This window comes from Cryptomeria japonica, chromosome 6 (assembly GCF_030272615.1).
Source record: "Cryptomeria japonica chromosome 6, Sugi_1.0, whole genome shotgun sequence".
Lineage (NCBI taxonomy): Eukaryota > Viridiplantae > Streptophyta > Pinopsida > Cupressales > Cupressaceae > Cryptomeria > Cryptomeria japonica.
This window is the reverse complement of record NC_081410.1, coordinates 205,261,423-205,279,943: the sequence shown is the minus strand read 5'-3', so window position 1 is coordinate 205,279,943 and position 18,521 is coordinate 205,261,423. Positions and strand designations below refer to the sequence as shown.

Sequence of the window (18,521 nt, the reverse complement as noted above, 5' to 3'; positions counted from 1 at the left end):
TTTTGGCTTTTCAAACAATAGTTGTTTGTCAATTGCTCTGTTTTTCTGATCGAACTACTCTGTTTTGGGGATCAAGGGAATTGACAATGAACTATAAGCTAATTTAGGGATTTAGGAAGTTATGAGAATAACAACATGGTTTGGGGGTTTTTATTAATTAGTTTTAAGTGTTTTTGAATTGTTCTGTTTTTCAGGTTGAACTATTCTGTTTTGGGTATAGAGGCTCTGGACTTCAGCACTAAGCTACACTACGCTTATTAAATTATTAGGATTGCTCAAGGTCAAAGCTACGCCATGAACAAGTTTCCAGTGGGGTCATGTGAAAGCCACTGGCCAGTGACCCTGATATAAAATCTGCATTCAAAATGATCAACTTTCCAATTCTGAGATCCAAGGAGTAATAATTTGTACATTGAACCGTCTATCCTATAGAAATCCTGTAGAAAAGAGCAGGTGAGATTCACAACTGCGTGCTTCGTCAAAATTTGTATTTCGTACCCAAGAGAGTATACTAGGTACTGGTTTTGTAATCAAGATAAATGGAACCTAATTTGCATGTCTAGATTGTACATATCTTTAGGGAGATGCACGGTGGTCTGGAAATAAGATCAGAAGTTGATATTTCCTTGCTTAACTTAAAGTTGATTGTCCAGTTCTTTTCACTCAACAACTGAACTAGGAAATAAGGAGTGTTCAATAATTGGGCTCACTTATCTAGCAAAGTTGTGTATGTGACTTCTATTTACATGTAGGGGAGAATCCAGCAAAAACTTCGAGCCTCAGAAATAAAATCTGACAAGCGAAAAGTAGCCCTGATCATAGGAGTCACAGGAATCCTGGGCAATAGCCTGGCTGAAATCTTGCCATTGTCAGACACCCCTGGTAGATCCTGGAAAGTTTATGTTGTTGCCAGGAGGTCTAAGCCTGATTGGTCTCTAGATACTCAAGTTGATTACATCGAATGTAATGTGATGTGTTAAACAAAGGAGAAACTTTAGAAAGGATTTTTATTTTGAAGCATGTGACTCATCTTTTTTGGGTTTGTTGGACTAGTAGAGAGGAATTGTGAAGACAATGGCAGAGTGTTCAATAATTTCTAAGATGCACTGCTCTGTCCAATGCCCAAAATCTTGAGCACATCTATCTGCAGACTGGTGTGAAACACTACTATGACCCATTTGATAATTTGTCCAAAAATCGAAATCTATCATAGTATTGGAATAATGTATTTAAAATAAAATGTGTGATTCTAAATATATTTAGGTTCTTTCATTGAATGTCATTTCTAAATATATAACAAATATTTTTAAGAATATTTTTTAAATATTAGAAATTAAAAAAATTCAAATGAAGTTTCTTGATCTTTAAAGGTGTGTCATGTAGATAAGATGAGTTTTAAATAAATAAATAAAAACATTTGATTTTTTTCTTTGAACTTCAATTCTTATATAATAACAATTTAAGAAATTATGTTATATATTTGTTATAATTGACAAATATTTATAAGAATTTCTTAAAAATATTAGAAACTATATAAATTCGAATGAAGCCTCTTGATTTTTAAGGGGGCGTCATGTAGATAAGATGAGTTATAAAAAACATATTAAATAAAAATCAAAGGATCACGTAGATCATTGCCCACATTGTGTATAAATACAATTAGCAATGTAGAGAAAAATATAAAACATTTGCAACAATAAACTCTTTGAAAAAAATATTTCATGGATGGAAGAGAGAGTAGTATTCGTCTTTTATTATTTTTCCATTTATTGTTATATATGCATACCCTTTGTCTTTTCCTATTTATTGTTTTCTTCTTTGCTCCTTTTAATTTATTTATATTGAGATATTAAGATAAAAAAATCATAATTTCATGTCTATGTAAGTTGTTCCCATTCTCTACCACATTTAATAGAAATCCTTTTCCAATACAACTCATTTGAATCTATTTTCTATCACAAAGTTTCAATTTAAAGTGACTCTTAACTAATAGTTTCAATTTATCCTCTAACACAACAATTACCATGTATTACTTTCATTCTTTTTACGTAACCATGGCATTCTGCAATTTATGAGGCATGTGTGAGTTCCCTTAATTGCGGCCCTATAAATATTTTGGCATTACACTATTAGTTGCATTTGTTTAAAAGTTTCTAAAACCTTATTCCCAAATCCATTTTGTGCATATCTTGCAACCACACCCATTTATATTTGTGAAACATTTTTTAGTCAAATGGTGTGATGAAAACAAGCAAATTATTTCTTAGTACACATTTTTGGGGGATTTTTGTTTAAAAATAATGTTAGTTGTCATTTGGCAATAAAGTTACATAAAACACAAAGAGGCACCCCAATAACATATTAGCAACCCATATTCACATAGGCGACTATGTGGCAAGCAACTTACCTGTAGATTATGCAAAACATATGTCACACTGCAAGAGAAATATTATGAAACCCTACCCAAAGTAGAAGTTAAAAAATAAATGAGATGAACCAAAACCAATCTCCCTACAACTATTGCTTTGATCTACTCATGAATGAATGACAACTATCTAAAATTATTGAGGTTTTAGGGCTATAGTTTCTTGAGATTGAGACAAGATTTTTACAGCCTCTTAGATGAAAATAGTGCATATATCATAAAATCATTAACAAAATTATTGTGCTCCAATTAAAACTACTACAATTTTTCTTTTTAGTTTACAAGATGAAACCATCCATATTGTAACAACTAAATTCAGTCATACACAAAATACCAAAGTATAGTAGACTAATAAGAGTAAGCGACGTAGATTGATATTTAGGGTTGATTATTACAATACCTTAATGCATATTTATGCATCTTTACTATGTTCTCTTAGTTAAGAAATCTCATTAAATTATTTTCAAAATATTAACAATGAACTTGTAGATGATTTGTTGGCCTTGTAAACAGATCTATTAGAGAGGTACTAGATATTGTGTACACACTATGCTCTAAACTACCTGATTTACGTTTGTGTAATTTGATCAATATAATGTTCTTTGGTGGAACCAAGATGACCCAAAAACTATACCTATAATACCCATATCTCTAGGTAATCATACACAAATACAACTAACCATGGCATGGACAAATATCATACATAAATCCCAAGGACTATCACTCAACAAAGTAATAATTAGTATTGATAAAAAAAAGAGACAAGGATCAACTTTGACAACGATGTCTAGAGTTAAATCAATCAAAGGGACTATGAGTAGAACCACCATTGTCCTTTGATCTCTATTCAAGAATGAAAAACAATCCTCACACAATAATCAAGAAAAAGGAAGACTTGACTACATTTACTCTCATTATAATAATGTCAAGTACACAATTTTTCAATACAACCTCTTATACATATACTTTCAATAAAAAAATTTATTATCATATTCATACAATGTTCTTTATCTAACATCATATGTTAACAACTTCATGGTACACAAGTATAGGATTTACATTCCTACACTGCTACAATGAATGTAATTTTTGCATGTTACCAAAATTATATTTTCTCCCATATAATTCCTTTTCTTAATGCATACTATTTTTCTACACTATATAGTGTTTATATAACAACCATGCACTTATGATATAATTTCTCTAACTTCTTGTTTACATGTGTAGAAAGAAAGAAAAAATGAACAAGCAAAAACCTCTTTCCAAGGTCATTCCATATAAGCAAAGGGATAAAATGATTGCAAAATATTCAAAATTGAAATGTTACAAATCTTCCCTTAAATTAAATATAAGCAAGTATATAATACACAAATTTTTCAAATGTTTCAAGAAATATTCTACATGTATCTCGAAGTTATACCACAAAATTATATAGATAATAATGAATATGCATCCTTAACATGTCAACTTAAATATACTTTTCTATCGATGTAACCCTTCCACCCCCTTCTGATACAAGTGTTACTAAATATATTCATTATTACTAGAAAGACAAGTGCTCAGACTTAAACAACATTTTTATCAATAAATACAAATTAAAAAATAAAAATTAATGAATGATGAAAAGAAGCATCATTTGCATTCAAACACTATTTTTGTGTCAACATCAAAAGAGCGTATTGAATCGACTTAAACTAGATTTTCAATCACTATTACTTGACAGGAAAGATCAAGAACTCAATATAAACAACATTAAAAAAATGTGCTTGAATGCAAATGATGCCTCTTTATCTCCCTATATGTCTCTCTATCACTCTTTCTATTTCTCTCTCTCTATTCTTCTTTCCCTATATATTCATCACTTTCTATATCTTTTTTGCTCCCCTCTATCTCTAAGAATGTCCTCTCTCTCTCTCTCTCTCTCTCTCTCTCTCTCTCTCTCTCTCTGTGTGTGTGTGTGTGTGTGTGTGTGTGTGTGTACATACATATATGTGCAGACACACACACATGTTTGCCTCTATATGTAACAAGCAAGTTCTATAGCATAAAAATAATGTAAAACAATTTCTTAGAGCTTTACAAATAACAATTCATAGAACTGAATTTTTTTTGAAAACACAAGTAAATGAAATTTAACTTTCCTACATGCAAGTATTAACATGAACTATTCATGAATGATTACATGTGCATATAAATAGTTCAAAGAACTACTCTAACACAATACCACATTAAATAAAGTACAAAAAAAGTTTAGAGTTTACAACATTTAGATTTCATTCTAAATTCTTTAAGAACCATAGTATCTGACCAGAGGGAAAGTATCATCAGGTCGATTTACCACCCAACTTTAGACTTGGCAGTCTCGCAACACATCTTCCTACTGAAAGTGGCCCTGCCCTTCACGAGGGTGTAAATAGATGATAGGTCTAATGTCATCTGAGCCCGATGTTTTGACCCTACAAAACTCTAATTTATCACACACTATAGGTACCTCCTAACTAGTATGACCTCTAACTAGGTAGTGCATTTGGACCATGTGAATTGATGGACGCTTGCATAACACAATGCTACCTTGGCCAAAGGTTTTCATAATTGCATGCACGAATGAATGTGCAGTCAATTTTCACCACCCTAATTAGGTAGAACATTAATCCAAGATTCTCTCATATTGACAAATAGGTTGTCTCATATGCTAACTACATATTGACAAGGTTTTAGGGATATACTTGACACTGTTTTTAGGAGTTAATCTCTAGACTAATCTTGGTTCAATATTTGTAGTGCTATGATCTTGGACGACTACCTTTGATAATACCATCTTGTTATTTTTTGTATAGTTAATTGTTGCAAGAGTCCAAATGGCACCATACATGTGTACACGAGCTTGCATTCTTGCACTCATGTCCACGTTTATGTGCCTTCAACTCAAGGGTTTCATAATGTTAACTTAACTTTTGCATTACAATCATACTTGTAATAATCGTCTTTACTCATAGCAATAGCATACGAGTACTTGCTATACCAGTCAGAGATATAAATATTGTACAGTCCTTTCAATTATTTATTCTTAAGAATTGAAAACTTAAACCTTGTTTAAATTGTTTTACTTCTTTACCATACGTGCTTGTAAAAATAAGAATAAAGCTCAGTTTTAGCTACTAGTTCATTTCTCAAGCTAATCTCAACTTATTCAAGTTGCCAATGAGCATACAACTGAATGCTTCAACATTATAAGATGCTAATGATTAATTACCACCACTCGGTCTCTACCCTATAAGGGTTTGAAGGAATGTACATATTTTATGCTTGTATTTTCAGATTGTAGTAAAGGAGTAATCCTCAACTCTGTTTATGTATGAACAATTTCATATATATTTTCTATTGTTTTAATCTCTTTTCTCCCTTAAATAGAGACTCAAGCAAGGTGCAGAACCCTGTGGTGTTAGCCTTGTGTTAGAAACACCAAGACCACATTTTATTTGTATACTATTCTCTTCTCAATTAAATAAACATATAGATGCTAATATGAGCTTATTCAGCCTATTTACTCAGGTCATGAATACATTCATTTCAGCAAACAAAAAAATTCTTCTAAACTTCTTTCAACTTTCAAAATTAACAATGGTGCCTTAGAACATAACCCAGTTTCATGGCTGCTAAAATAAGTTGTAGCTAAATACTCCTTCTAAATCCCTTGAACAAAGTCTTCCAACTTAACTCATTCCAAATTGCCGACTTTTGTCTTAAGCTTCTATGAGAAAATGATATTTCAAAATTCATACGATACGCATTCTCTTTTCGAAATGTCTTTCCATTCAAATTAATATCCCATAAACTTCAAAAACCAAATAACTATCACTTGTACCAAAAAGAAGGTTCAAGGGTTACGTCGATAGTAAAATATAAATAATATACTAGAAGGTACAATCTAATCTCAATAATTACACTAATTTATACAAAATTTCTTTATAATTTATACAAAATTTCTTTATAATCTATACAAAATTTCTTTATAATTTATACAAAATCTCTTTATAATCTATACAAAATTTCTTTATAATAAATTTATTGATGTGCCTAATCAAATTTATTGGTCTATATATTTTTTTGCCTATTTTTTAATCAAATTTATTGGGCACTGGGTTGGGTCGTGGGGATACCATTGGCGTATAAAAAAAAAACTATGCACATCAATTTGATCTAGTTATTGTAGGGATTTCTTAAATTCTTACTATAAAGAGCTTGGACAATGAAGACACTAATACAACTCTCAATTGCTCCAATAAAATGCCTCTCATCTCAAGGGACAAACAAAACTTCTGAAGTATAATTCACTACTAACACAACTAAAAAGAAGAAATTGCACTACAGTTTCTAACATGAGTCACCATAGTGATTGGTTAAAGGATAGATATCATGATGTATAAGATTCATCATCAAACCATTATCCCTTGACTCATGATAAGATAATGATTTAATACCATTTGTAATGAAATAAATTGGACAAAGGGAGAATGCTTTAATACCATTTGTTAGCAACAACAATCACCTTCTCCTTGATCATGACGTTGATTATCTTGTTTGTGAATCCGGTCGCTTTATAATTCAACCCTATGGCTGCACTACTGTGGTTAAAAAGGTCTCCAGAATGTCCCCATCATGGAGATGATTGTAGGATGTTGACTCCTCTCCAGTAACTTTCTTCACTGCCATGAGCAAATAGTCCTCCTCAATCAAGAACAGTCTCCTGATTTACTCATCAATATCTTCATCCCAACGCTCACACTTCACCCCAAACTTCTTTCTACCAACTATGCTTGCCTTTCTTTCTCCTCCCCCCTTAATCCATTGATTTATAACCACATGTGGCCTTATATTCTATGTGCCATCATATTGTCAAAGAACATATTGCTCGATCAATTTAGTCATGATATTCACATTCTCACATTCCTCTAGGTGAAAACTCGTTCAGCTATGTATGCATAAACTGCCTCCAATCCGTCCCTTCATGCTAACAACAGTGGTGTCTTGACACCTTTAAAAGGCCTACATTGAGTCACCTAAGCTCCAATCCATCTGACAAATCCCACTCCTGATTCTCTAGATTGTTTTCATTATTGCTTTCATTTTTTCACTGAGATCTAAATGACCTACATCATTTACTAAACGGCCTCCTAATTGACCGTACTACGCAAATGCAACAAAAAAAAAAAAAGAAAGAAGAATAAGTACCCAAAAGAAAATAATCTATAGAATAAGTAAGAGTAGTATAAAAAAATTTGGACCATTTCTCGATTTATGCGTGTCATCCTTGCGCAGGGGCCATGCTAATCTTCTCTGTATCGTTCCAATTTTATCGGTTGCCTCCGAAGAGACACTATAGTAATCGTACAAAACAATATATGTAGTGCTCACATCATTTATGGGTAGAAAATGTGGGATCCAAGCCACGCGTGTCCTTCCTTCCATCGTGGGTAGTAAATGTAGGGACAAGGTAGGCTGCGCTGGTATTAAAGTACCGACATCAACAAAATTAAAGACCTCCACTCACCATACCTGCTAAGCAAGCAAACAATCCACCCTCGCCCTCGCCCTCGCCCTCGCCCAGAACATTCCCCATTTTACCACTGAGCTATAGAGGTCATTGTGAAGAACATTCCCCATTTTTCCCAATTTCTTGCTAATGACGATAAACTAGGTTTCCATAAACCCTGCATACCGATGCCCACAACGCTGCGCATCCTTTCTTGTCCAATCATCCCAGAAAAAGAAAACCCCTGTGCAGTTCGGGGATGTAGCTCACATGGTAGAGCGCTCGCTTTGCATGCGAGAGGTACGGGGTTCGATACCCCGCATCTCCATTTCAATTTCATTTTTCTGTTTATCTGTCCTTTGTTTTCAGAAATCTGCCCAATTCATCTCTCTGATTAACGCACCAGTGGTCTAGTGGTAGAATAGTACCCTGCCACGGTACAGACCTGGGTTCGATTCCCGGCTGGTGCATTAGCATTCTGGGTTTTTCAAATATAGTGTATTGTTTTAATCTAATGTTTTTCAAATATACTTTACTGTTTAAATCCAATTCTAGTACCACATAAAACAGCATTTAACCAAGCTTCACGCCGCTCATATTTGCAGATCTGTTGCATCCCATGGACCTTGGACTTCCAGTGTTTTTTTGGAGGAAATTTGCCAGTTTACGCCATCCATTTTACGCCCTTTCTCTCAGACTATTGGTCGGTGGTCAATTACTACGGCCCTCCTCTTTTATGCAAACCCTAATTTCTTTTCGAAATCGGTTGTAAAATCCTGTCACCAAACTCAACCATACACATACTTAACTATTTGATGCAAACCCTCCTCTCCTTTCAAGACTCTCTCAGCCTTCCTTTACCAACACTCAAAATCAACTCAACCCTTTATAGTATATTATCACAATTCCTAAACCATCCAGTTAGGAGGACCGATTCCTCTTGAGCAGGAATGAACCAACATGTCAATTTCACTAAATTTAAAACTCAATTTATTTGTAATGTATGGTTAAGTTGTGCCAAAGTTGTTCTCAGCCTAGTGACTGTCATGAACATATAGTCTTGCTGCTTGAAATCCCATTTTTTATGGATATATGTTCTGCTCAGTATGTATTATGTTTTCCTGTTTAAATATTCTTATTTAATGTATGTTATGACAGATTAGTATTTGGATTGTTTTGTTGGATCCTCACAATGAGTTGGCAGTCACGGTGGACAGGCTCTCTTGATAATAGAGCAGTAAGTATTTTAGTTGTCCATATGTTTTATAATATTGCCTTATGTAGGACAGATTGAGAGTTAAACTGTAAGATAATATTGCTTTATGTAGGACAGATTGAGAGTTAAACTGTAAGATAATTGACTGCAGCAAAGTATCCATGAACCCCACTGGTTCATCTGTTTCTGCCTTGGAACCCAACTGCTATATTAAATTAATGTGCGGCACCTTTAATGAAGATGCCTTTTATGTTCCACCTTTGTTGTTCGCTCTTCAGTTGTTTTTTTTTGGTTTTGGCTTTTCAAAAATTAGCAGTTTATCAATTGCTCTGTGTTTCTGATCGAACTGCTCTGTTTTGGTTGGGATCAAGGGAACTGACAATGAACTATTAGCTATTTTGGGGATATAGAAAGTTATGAGACTAACATGGTTTGGGGGGTTTTTATTAATTATATTTAATAATTTTTTAACTGCGCTGTTTTTCTGGTTGAACTACTCTGATTTGGGTATAGAGGCTCTGGATTTCAGCACTAAGCAAAAAAATAGCCCTGATCATAGGAGTCACAGGAATACTGGGCAATAGTCTGGCTGAAATCTTGCCTTCGTCAGACACTCCTGGTGGACCCTGGAAAGTTTATGGGGTTGCCAAGAGGTCGAAGTCTGATTGGTCTCTAGATATTCCAGTTGATTACATCTAATGTGATGTGTTAAATTAAGGAGAAACTTTAGAAATGATTTCTGCTTTGAAGGATTTGACTTATCTTGTTTGGGTTTGTTGGACTAGTAGAGAGACAGGAGCAGAATGTTCAATAATGCCTAAGATGCACTACTGCTCAATTCCCAAAATCTTGAGCACATCTATCTGCAGATTGGTGTGAAATACTAGTATGGTCCATTTGATAATCTGACCCAAAATCGAAATATTTAGCCCCTTGAGCCTAGGCTTCGTGGGCCTGATTTCTACTACACCCTTGAAGATATACTATTTGATGCTGCCAACGAGAAAAAGAGACTAACTTTGTCCATTCACCGCCCTACAGTCATATTTGGCTTCTCTCCTTGGAGCTTAATGAACATGATTGGTACACTGTGTGTCTATGCTTCCATTTGCAAAAATGAGGGGCTTTCTTCCTAATATCCAGGCAATAGAATCACTTGGGAACAATTTATGGATGTAGCTGATGCTGAATTGATTGTAGAGCAAGAAATATGGGTTGCTATGGAACCTAACGCTAAGAACCAGGGCTTCAACTGCTCTAATGGAGATGTGTTTAAATGGAAAAAACTGTGTTGAAATTTGAGCTGGAAATGATACCATATGAAGCTGAAGGATTTAGCCTGACTGAAGCAATGAAGGACAAAGGACCCATCTGGGAAGTAATTGTGAAATAAAATAATTTATGCCCCACGAAAATTGAGGAAATTGGAAATTGGTGGTTTGCAGTTCTTATACTGAATGCCTCAATTGAGTGTGTCATTGGCACGAACAAAAGTAAGGAGTATGGTTTCTTTGGGTTTCGTAACACAAAATCTTGTTTTCTATCATGGATTGACAAAATGAAGTTACTTAGATTATTCCCTAGCTTTGACCAGCATATCATGGAACTAGAAAGAATGACTAGCCTGGAGTGAGCTACCTGAAGTATGTCTTGGATCTAGTTGTATTGTTGCTATTGTAGTAAGTAAAATGCTTCCAAATGGAACTGTAAGTTTCCATTCTGTTCTAAGTTGATATAATCTTGTTTTTTGTAATATTCCTATTTCTTCTCTTCTCGATTGGCATTTACATAGAGGTTGCAACTGTCTTCCATGGTACTGTAAATCAAGAGAAACATTAAGTAATTGGGCAATGAGCATATACGAAAGGTAAAGAGCAGCAAACATGCACAATCAACTCATTGTGGGTAAAGAACTGCAAGAATACAAACTAAGGCTCAACTATGGGATGTGGCAAGATCATCGTGCGTTGACAAAAACATTATTTTTAACACTTCACTTATGATAGTCAAATGTCACACCCCTTCTTCAAATTAATTTGTGCTAATGATTGAATATTTTCTCTCCAAAATAACATAAAAAAATATTAAAATCTATCATATCATTATTTTTAAAATATCTAAACTTTAATTCATATAAACACAAAATTTTAAAATAAAATAAAATATTATTAACTAAATAGTTTAATGTAATATTATTACCAAAGCATCCTAAACCAATTATTACAACATCTTATTTTTAATCAAACTTAACTCAAAACTAATAGATCAACCCTTGTTACGATGGGAATAGTAGTTAGTGATCTTCTTACCACCTTGGTGATCTATCATATTTCTTAAACAACCACCCTAACCTTAAACTTAAACATGTTCTCACTAAACATAAAATAAAACCTAAACCTAATGCCCATTTCTTAGACTTCAACCCTAAACATAGTTTCATTTTGCTTATTTCCTTCTCCACTACCATAGGCTCCAATGCTTAAAAAGATGTCTAGTCAAGAAGAATGTCAATGCGGAGATTGATGGAAGAAAGATTCTTTCAACAATGGCCACGATCACCCCTACACTATTTCCTTCTCCACTACCATAGGCTCCAATGCTTAGCATCCTTGGAGAAAACATGCGTAGTCAAGAAGTATGTCAATGTGGAGGTTGATGGAAGAAAGATTCTTTCAACAATCTTTCTTTATGGAAAGCAACATAGACGAGTTATGGAATCTTTTCATATATTGTTCTTTTTATTGCTTTCTTCATTTTTTTTTGTAGTTCGCTACATTGACATGCAACTCCCGTGGTGAGATTTTCATGCACATTAGTCCCCTCTATCAATATTCAAGTCACATTGTGAGATTTTCATGTGCAAAATATGTGTCTTTTGACACAAGCATATTTCCAAGAATTCTATCCTAGAGTTTGAAGATGAACCAATAAGAAAGGTCGTTTTTTACCTTATTGAGGAGATGAATCGATTTTTTGCTAGTTAATGCAAATCTCTTTACTTTTTGAGTTTTTTCACATGGTAATTTTTTTTCCACTATTTGTAACAAACTTTTGTTTGGTTCATGATATTTTTTAGGGTTTTCGTAAGATCCATCTCTCAGACACTACAATTTTCTTTTTAACATCAATTATCAACTTAATTGACTAATTTTTTAAAATCTAGTGTAGTCACACAAATCTGTCTAGCTTAATTAAATAAATATTCGCTATTTATTTGATTAAAAATCCACTACCCATCAATTAATTAAATTAATATTTAATTAATTCATCTCCAAACATTCTTCTATTAATTAAATAAATTATTCAATTTATTTTAATTAATTCATTAAAATCAAATTCCAATCAATTAAATAAATAAAATCAATTTATTTAATTAAAATCCCCCTTTTCCTCTTTTAAATAAATTAACATTTATTTAAATCATTTAAAAACCCCCCCCACTTGCATTTTCCTACAAATGCAACTTGCACACATTTATTGAAATAAATGAATTTTTATTTTAAATAAAATCTTATTTTCCCTCACCCACCAAATCCACTTGCAAAATCTAATCCCCTTCTAGATTCTTCTAACCCCTTCCTAATTAGCCTAATCCATCCCCTCATTATTGTCACATTCCTAAGCAAAATGGAGTCACTTCTCAAAGACTCCAAAGTCTTTGAAAAGCATTTAATGCTTTGTGTGTTCAACAATTTTACCCCCAAAGTCTTCCAAGACCACTAATGGCTCTTACATGACCATTTATGGCTCTTACATAACCATTTATGGTTATTTCAAACTTGTCTCCCCAAACATTTATTATTTTGACCATATTCATCCATTTCACATTTGCACAAGAGTTTATCCATTGGATAAAAGCTTTATTCTTTGAATAAAGAGTTTATTCATTCAACCAACCTTGACTTTAACTCCCAAGGTCATTTCAAGCATTTAATGCTTATTCCCTCTCCTCTCAACCTATCTCACATTGACACTTGTCATCCTGGGATTGGGTTGAAAGCCCTCACATGGATTTGAAATCATTCAATCCTGACCCTTGTTGAGATTGCTCAATCTCAACCATCCATTGCTCCATTTTTCCTATAAATAGAGCCCATTTCTTCATAATCCAGATCCTGAAAACTTGTATGCATTTAAGTTATAGGCATTTTAAGAGAGCATTTTTAGCATAATCAACTAATATCTTGTTATTTTGGATAAAAAAAATCATTTTAGCATCAATAGCATAGTATTAGCTTTTCATTTCATATTTGAAGCACAATACTAAATCTCAATCCTCCATAAGCATCCATAGTGCAAAAAGCTGTTGAGAGCTACACTATTTTGAAACTTGGAGATGAGAGGAACAAGGGAGAAGAAACTAAGAGCATGTTAGGAGGTATTTGGAGATGTCTCATCATGTTTGCTTTGATAGTTAAATATGCTTTCAGGTTTTTAGTGTCTCTCTTGATATGCCTTTTTAGATTAGTTTTTGATTGACTAACACTAACGGTTTCTTTTATTGTGTTGTTTATCTTAGACTAATCTTGTCCATTTAGGAGGGCATCATCTAGCATAGAGTGTTGATTTAAAAATTCCTTCATTCATCATGGTGGTGATAACTTAGCTTCAACTTGTATATGCTTGCACTCGATAGTGTTAAGTTCTCATAATTAGGGTAATCACTATACACATACCTAAGCCTTGGGAATTTATACATGATGACCTTGCCTATGTATCTTCTTGTGGGAATTTAGAGGTTTTGCAGTTCACATTCAATGTTAGAGGGAGTTTATTCTATCCTCTTGTATGAGATCTTCGATCTCTTTTTAAACTCCGATTATTAATTAACTAAATCTATTAACTTAGTCGCTTAATGATGAAAAGATAATCGTTGTCATCAAGTGTTGGTTTCATACTCAACATCACCAATCATTAATGTTCAGTGTACACATATACACAACGGTCATATCACATCCCACACACCTTGTGATTGTCTCAAGCATATGTTATATACACACAAGGAACTATCTCATACACATCACAAGTACACAAGGTACACAATTTGACTAGCTCTAGCATACAATAAATACATGGTGAGTAGCTCCAATGTACATCACATACATAATGAGTAGCTCTAACATACATCACATAGACAATAGTGACTAGATCATACATGCATTACAAAAATAATAGTGACTAGCTAATACCTTCATCACAAGGATAATAGTGATTGACTCATATAGATGCATCACAAAGATGATAGTGACTAGCTCATAAATGCATCACATAAACAATGGTGATCAACTCTTCCACAATAGCTAACTATCTCTTGTCCATAGACTTGCATCCCGGATAGAAAACAATCTTGATACATTGCACACTACATCGTGGATCCCATTCCTTTCCCTGCTCTTCTACACCAACGACAATCTAGAAGAGGATTCAATGCATCCCATACTACACCGCAAGTCCATCCTCAAACCAACAGTTTTGGTTCTAGAATAGCGAATCAAACAGTATGAAATTTGTGTTGCCAAATTATGACTAGTGATTGCAAATGTCACCATATTTTTGACATTGAAACCATGGGAAAATGGGGAAAGAGCCAATAATATCCATGGCAAGGATTATAATTTTGGAAGGTGGTGTTTGGACCCAAGTTTCAATCTTTCTACCTTGGCCTAGAGGAGTTAATACCAATTTTGTGAACTATATCAACTGGAATTGACCCTTGTATTCTATCAATAGTCTCATGATGTTGATTAGAAAGGTGAAACTTAGCTTCAATTTTATTCCATGAAATGAGACTCGTGGAAGATTTTAAGACTAATTCCTATAAAACTTGAATTCCTTTCTTGCAGAATCTCAAGGCACCCACCTAAAATAGCCTTGTCAATGGGTGTTCTTGATCTTGTAAAATTAGGAACCACCAAATATTTTGTTGGTTGATGGAAATTCCATCTTGGAGTCATGAACCATTGTAGAATGGCTAGGGTTTCATGGTTTCCCAAGCCCTCGAAATTCTTTTGTTGGAGAACTTTTCTTTAATAGGAACCTTATTGTTCATGGTTAGAAGGGTTTAAAGCCCAATCGCCTTCCAAATAGGTTGTCCAAAAGGATGGCCATAGGCAATACAATGTTGAAGAAGAATTTTCTAGTCTTTGTCTTCATTCAGGGTGCAAATAATCTATTTGGTGAAAAGTACTAAACCTTGAACTATATGGATTAAATCCCCAATCCTCAAGATTCTTGAAGGAGATAACAAAACTTCCAAGAAACCAAATGAAAACCTTGTGATTTTTCATGGAAGCCCATACAAAATAATGGAGAAGATTTCTCAGTTTCATCTATAAGACCTTAGAATGGGCCCAACATGAAGAATAAGAATCTTGAAATGCACTTGAAATTTCTCTACCAAAGAGAGGGGTTTGATGACCCAATATGCCAACTATTTTATTTAATATTTGTAAGAAACAATTTGCTGTTGTGAATCAGAAAAAGGAATTCTTAGGTTCATCTAAAAACAAACCTATGACCAATCCACTTCCAACCAAAAGAATTGATCTAGGAGGGTGTGGGATGAAAGGATTGTTTGTAACATTGAGTCTTATGCCACTGAATGGTAGAATTGGAAGCTTTACAAAATATATCAAAGAATTTGAGGGCCTATTTGATATTTTGCTCCTCTTCAAGGAGAGTAAGGAATGATCATTAGGAAAGTGGCCATTAACAAGTTGAGCTAAGGAGTTGGGTAAGGTACAACCTATGACCAACCCTTAAGACATAGAGTGGGCTAGAAGTTAACCAAAGCCTTTAGCTACAAGCACATTAAGAGTAGGGGCCAATGGACAACTGTTTTAATAGACTTGAAAATCCTGAAGGCCTTTGGTTGTTGTCCATTAATGGTGATGGAATCCAAGGCATCAAAAAAGAGCATAGTAAGAAAATAAATGAAGTGAGGCCCAAACCCTAGTGCTCAAAGCATGGCTAGAATAAAGGGTCATTCAAAGCAATCTTAAGGCTTGGAGAAATCATTTTTTAGGTATAGATCATTTTTTTGAGAACATTGAGCTTATTCCATACCTTCGTAGACTATAATGATATTATTGAGGATGTACCTACATTTAATGAAACTAGTTTTCTCTGGTTGCACAATTGTGGAAAGATATTATACACTTTTAAAGCCAAAACTTTGGTGATGATTTTATAGGAAACATTGAGTAAGGTGATAGGCCTCAAATTGCAGATATCCTTTGAACCTCTACACATAGGTCTGAGATTGATATTTTCTTCATTTATAACTTTCCCTAATGACTTTGAGAGCAAATCTTTGAGGTAAACTTTATGCAAATCCTCGCTAATAGAGTTCTAGAGGGCCTTGTAAAACTATCAAATTCTAGACCCTAGATATGAGGATGCATATATGACCATATTCATTAATTCATTATAAAATATAATTAAAATTTAAAAATAATAAAAAACCATAGAAAATTCGAGACCCAAAACATGAAATTTTGATTTTCAATTAGTTAATAAATATGGTCAAATGTACATACATGAAAATCGACAATTGTGTGATGGACACTAAGCAAGTGGTCCATATTTTCCTCTCTAACCTAGGTGTGAGGAGCCAGGAGTTAAACACCCTAGCTTCACACTTGTTAAAATCTTATATGGAAATTTCAATCACTCCCAATTTTTTAGTTGGCAAGTCCCCTACTTATAACTAAGGTTTCAAGGCCACATCATCAAATATGATGCCACATCAAGATGCTTTTTGTTGAGGTGTCCCAAAAGGCCCCAAAAAAGTGAGATCAATAGTTGTGTACTATGTCATGTTTTATTGGTGAGCTAATGTGGCATCACATGATTTGTTACTTTTTAGATCTAATGATTACATTTCATTCAAATACTAATAGTCATCATCAACACTAGCAACTTTAAAGTGACAACTATTGGTACAATATTGTTAAAAATATTCAACATTAAATCAATAAATACTATAAAAACTATTGGAACATGTTCATCTATTGAATCCTTTCCCTTATTTTGTCATTGAAAATGGATCCTTTTATGACCCAAATACCCAACTATGAAATTCTTATAAAAAAAGATAAAAAGAAAAACCCTACAATACCTACACACATCAAATCGTTCTAGTTATTGTAGGGGTTTCTTAAATTCTTACTGTAAAGAGCTTGGACAATAAAGACACTAATACAACTCTCAATTGCTCCAATAAAATGCCTCTTGTCTCAAGGGACAAACAAAACTTCTAAAGTATAATTTACTGCTAACACTGCTAAAAAGAAGAAATCGTGCTTCGGTTTCTGACACCAATCACCATAGTGACTGGTTAAAGGATAGACATCATGATGTATAGGATTCATCATCAAACCATTATCCCTAGACTCGTAATAAGATAATTCTTTAATACCATTTGTAATGAAATAAATTGACAAGGGGAGAATATAACAAGAAATGACATAAAATCTATATTATAGAAGCTTCAATACACCCTTGATCAAGCTTCTAAAAATAAAACTATAAGAAATATAACAATAATGTGCAATCAAAAGATGGATGAATAAGTAATTAACCAAAAATCATCAACCATTGATTAATAAATATATATATTTGCATTCAAAATAATAACAAATTTAATCGAATTTATCTAATAAAACACCACAACTACTATACCAACAAAAAAGCCTTGTCAAACCATTAGCCCCTCTCCTCTATTCATATAAAGCAACTCAATTGAAATAGACCCTCCCCTCTATTCATATAAAACAACTCAATCGAGATAGACCCTCCCCTCTATTCATGTAAAATGACTCAATCAAAATAGACCCTCCCCTTTTATTCATGTAAAACAACTCAATCAAAATAGACCTAAAACATAACCGAAATTTGGCATTAATATAGTAATTATTTTGAAGTCGTCTCTGTATTTGAGGAGAATGAGTTGTCAAAATGAATCGATGATTGTCTTAGCATTTGTACTCATGCAAGATGGTTGAACGGATCTCATTCACACATCGTTGTTCACCTGTTTTTCTCTTTTGTTTTTTGGTGTCGGTTGTTGCAATTACAAATGTAAAGTTTATGATGTATTTACTTTTGTTAAAGTTACTTTATTCATCCCTAAATTAGATGTGAAAAGGACCGTGTGCACTTATTAGTTCATAATAATTTGAATCTTTTTTTCTATACCCCAAGAAAAAAGAGGCATTTTCACTTTTGCTTATATCCACCATGATTTAAATTTATAATGTAATAATATTATAAATAATTAATAATTTATGTTATGTTAAATTAAAATATGATATATAATAAATAACTATAATTATTTTAAATAAGAT

General features: G+C 33.4%; 3 non-coding genes and 1 pseudogene across 3 annotated transcripts; 3 read left to right on the top strand and 1 right to left on the bottom strand.

Annotated features, from left to right (window-relative positions):
• Nucleotides 1-7,698: 7,698 nt before the first annotated feature.
• LOC131069863 (U6 spliceosomal RNA) lies at nt 7,699-7,801 on the bottom strand. Its single transcript, XR_009112241.2, has one exon. It is a non-coding gene; the product is annotated as a U6 spliceosomal RNA (small nuclear RNA).
• A 412-nt stretch (nt 7,802-8,213) lies between these two features.
• Nucleotides 8,214-8,286, top strand: TRNAA-UGC (transfer RNA alanine (anticodon UGC)). The gene has a single exon. It is a non-coding gene; the product is annotated as a tRNA-Ala (tRNA).
• Nucleotides 8,287-8,357: 71 nt separating this feature from the next.
• On the top strand, nt 8,358-8,428 carry TRNAG-GCC (transfer RNA glycine (anticodon GCC)). The gene has a single exon. It is a non-coding gene; the product is annotated as a tRNA-Gly (tRNA).
• Nucleotides 8,429-9,150: 722 nt separating this feature from the next.
• LOC131069808 (3-oxo-Delta(4,5)-steroid 5-beta-reductase-like) lies at nt 9,151-10,868 on the top strand (annotated as a pseudogene).
• The last annotated feature ends 7,653 nt before the right edge of the window (nt 10,869-18,521 follow it).